Source organism: Tetrao urogallus (genome assembly GCF_951394365.1).
Source record: "Tetrao urogallus genome assembly, chromosome: 35".
Classification (NCBI taxonomy): domain Eukaryota; kingdom Metazoa; phylum Chordata; class Aves; order Galliformes; family Phasianidae; genus Tetrao; species Tetrao urogallus.
Genome location: NC_136848.1, coordinates 488,490 through 492,307, shown reverse-complemented (window position 1 = coordinate 492,307; position 3,818 = coordinate 488,490).

Here is a 3,818-nt window from a genome sequence, read left to right as displayed (position 1 = left end):
GATGGGATGGGGATGGATGAGGGTGAGGATGGGATGGGATGGGGTGGGAAGGGGTGGGAAGGGGTGGGAAAGGGTGGGATGGGGTGGGATGGGGATGGGATGGCAATGAGGGTGAGGATGGAAGGGGTGTTGCCTGAGGACTGAATGGGATATGGGTAGGATGGGAAAGCTCTTTCCTATGGGAAGTGCCAGGCTCTAAAAAACCCCAAAGGGGATCCCGAAAGAGTTGCTTTCTGATGCTGTGCAGCTTACCTCAAGACGCTGCAGCGGTGCTGTGTGGGGCTGCTGCGCAAAGTGGGTGAGGAATGCCCCAACTTCAGGGCTCCCCAATCCCCGCAGGGTCTCCCGGTGCTGCCATGGAGGGGTCCTCAGTGCTCAGCCCCTCCTCATGGCAGAAACGGCGCGCCTGGGCCCGGCAGAGCCGCTGCTGGAGGACCACAGTGGTGGAGGAGGAGGCGGCTGCAGCCATGCAGGACATCCCAGAGCTGCAGTCACCCCACCTGGACGACGTCTTCCTCGAAGGTCCGCGATGCCCGCGTGCAAACGGGGGTCTGCGCACGGGATGCGTGCGTGCAGAGGGTTGTGTGCTCACCAGCGGATCGTTTCACGTGCTGCGTGTGCGTGTGTGCAGTGCACATCAGTGCTTGCAAGCGGCTGTGCACGTCCCTGAGCTTGGCAGCCAGCTCTGCACCGCACCAAGTTGGTGACCACAGCAAACCCGGCTCCCTCGTGCTGCTTTATCTCATCTCTGCTCCCCGCAGGAAGCTCCTCCAGCAAGATAGAGACGTGGCTGCAGGACTGCGGGTGAGCTGCGGGGCCATGGGGCGCACGGTGCCTCCCTGTCCGTTCCTTGGGGCTTTCTGCACCCGGGGGGGGGGATGCTGGAGCCGCACAGGAGCTGCAGGCACGCATGCATCGTGCAGGAGGCACCGCTGTCCCTTCGCTCCGTGCTCAGCCACTCTGGTGCTGGGGGTGCTGTGCTCACCCTCTGAGCGTCCCCCCCGGCCACGCCGTCCAACTCAACCTCATCCCCATCCCTCACCCCTCATCTCACCGTGCTCAAATCCCCCCTTTCCCAACCCCGCACCCCCAGCACGGTGCAGTGCAGCACTGCTGGACCTCACTGGGTTTTGCTCCGGGTTCAGGTCGTCCTTGGAGGCGCTGCCGGAGGAGCTGTGCTCACTGGGTCCCTACGGTAGGTGGGCGCTCTGTGGGCACAGCATGGAGGGGCTGAGGGTGGGGGTCCCCACTCTGATCCCCATCGCCTGTCTTGCAGGCTGTGGGAGCAGCAGCACCAGCTTTGAGGACGACCTGACGCTGGGAGCTGAAGGTAGCAGCCACCCCCGGGGGTCCCTTCCTGTCCCCAACACTCTGAGCATCCCTGGAGGATGCAGGGACAGGGAGCACACCTATGGGGAGAGGCTGTTTGTCCCGGATGGTTTCGCTGCGGTCATAGGGGCTGCAGACACAGGGCCTGTCCCCAAACCTCCCCAGATGTCCCCTCCCATTCCCTGCCACCTCTCTGCTTCCTTTTTGCAGCTCTTCTGCTACCAGGGAACGATCAAACCTTCGGCAGGTGAGAGCCGGACCCCCATCCCTGCACATCCCCACCTCTCAGCCCCGCTGCTGCCAGCGCTGCTCTGTCCCCAGGGTTGTCCCCAGGCCGTGACACCGCGTGGCATCTCTCCATGCAGGGCTCTGCAGGGCGGACGCCTCAGCCTGGGGCACAGCATGGCATCCAGCGCGCCCTCGGGCCTCAGCAACCGGACCGGCTCCAGGTGGGGACCCTGATGGGTGCGGGGTCGTCCTCCCATGAGATCCATTCCCACAACAACCAAACCCTACATCCACCCTACACCCAACCTTACATCCACCCTACATCCACCTTATATCCAACCCTACATCCACCCTACACCCAACCCCGCATCCAACCCTACATCCAACCCTATATCCACCCCTACGTCCACCCTACATCCACCTTATATCCAACCCTACACACAACCCTACGTCCATCCTTTATCTAACCCTAATTTGACATCTAACTCTAACCCCACATCCACCCCACACCCAAACCCTACACCCAACCCTACATCCACCCTACATCCACCCTACATCCAACCCTATATCCAAACCTACACACAACCCTACAACCAACCCTACACTCAACCCTACATCCACCCTACATCCACCCTACATCCACCCTACACCCAATCCCACATCCACCCTACATCCACCCTACATCCACCCTAAACCCAATCCTACATCCACCCTACATCCATTCTATACCCAACCCCACATCCACCCCACACTCAAACCCTACATCCACCCTAAACCCAACCCTACATCCACCCCACACCCAAACCCTACATCCACCCTAAACCCAACCCTACATCCACCCCACATCCACCCTACACCCAACCCCACACCCAAACCCTACACCCAACCCTACATCCACCCCACATCCACCCTACATCCACCCCACACCCCAACCCCACATCCACCCTAAACCCAACCCTACATCCACCCCACATCCACCCTACACCCAACCCCACATCCACCCTACACCCAACCCTACATCCACCCCACATCCACCCTACATCCACCCTACACCCAACCCTACATCCACCCCACATCCATTCTATACCCAACCCTACATCCACCCTACACCCATCCCTAACCCTACACCCCTTCCCCCCGCAGCATCTCCGAGGTTCTCGATTGGTGCCAGGCGGACGCTGAGGAGATCCTCTACAATTTGGGATTTGTGCAGCCCGGGCCGGGCGCTGTGGCTCGGATCCCTTCACGTTTCTTCTCCTCTCCATCCCGAGCCAAAGGCATCGACTTCCAGCTCTTCCTGAAGGCCCAAGTGCGGCGCCTGGAGATGGAGGATCCCTGCCTGATGCTGGCCAGTGAGTGGCACTGGGGGGAGGATGATATGGGGAGGGGGGCTGCGTTCTGAGCTTGTCCCCCTGCCCTGCCTGTTGGAGCTGGGGCTGATCTGCTGAGCTGCGCTTTGTTCCGTGGGGGTGGTGCTACATCTCCCCATAGAAAGTGGGGACGGTGGTCCCGTAGAAAATGGGGACGGTTCTCATGCATCAGTTCCCCCATGGGAACTGGGAAATCATGGTTTCATGCCTCGGTTTCCCCAGAGAAACTGGGGACTGTGGTCCCGTGTGTTTGTCCCCCCATAGAAACTGGTGACAGTGGACCCATGCATCATGGAAACTGGGAAACCGTGGTCCTGTGCCTCAGTTTCCCCGTGGAAAGTGGGAATTGTGGTCCTGTGTGTCCGTTCCCCCCATAGAAACTGGGAATGGTGGTGGCTTCATGCCTTCGTTCCCCCATAGACTGGGGATGGTTGTCCCATGCTTCAGTTCCCCTACAGGAATTGGGGATGGGGTCCCATGCTTCAGTTCCCCTACAGGAATTGGGGATGGGGTCCCGCGCTTCAGTTCCCCTATAGAAAGTGGGGAATCGAGGTCCTGTGCCTCAGTTTCCCCATGGAAGCGGAGTGCCGCTCCATTTTCCCAGCTGATCAGAGCACGACCAGCTGTCAGCACCCACATAAAGCCCCCCACCCCCTCTGCCCACCCCCCCCCCCCCGATCACCCCTCCCCCCTTTCCTTTACCCCCTTCCTGTCCTCCCCAGGTCGCTTCCAGCAGGTCCAGGCTCTGGCTGCCACAGCAGACGCTTTCTTCTGCCTCTATTCCTACGTCTCCAAGACCCCCCTGCAGCGCATCTCCCCTTCACACCTCACCTGGACCGACCCCGGCATCCCCGAAATCTGCATCCCCCCCTCCCAGCCCCCCACCCTCTC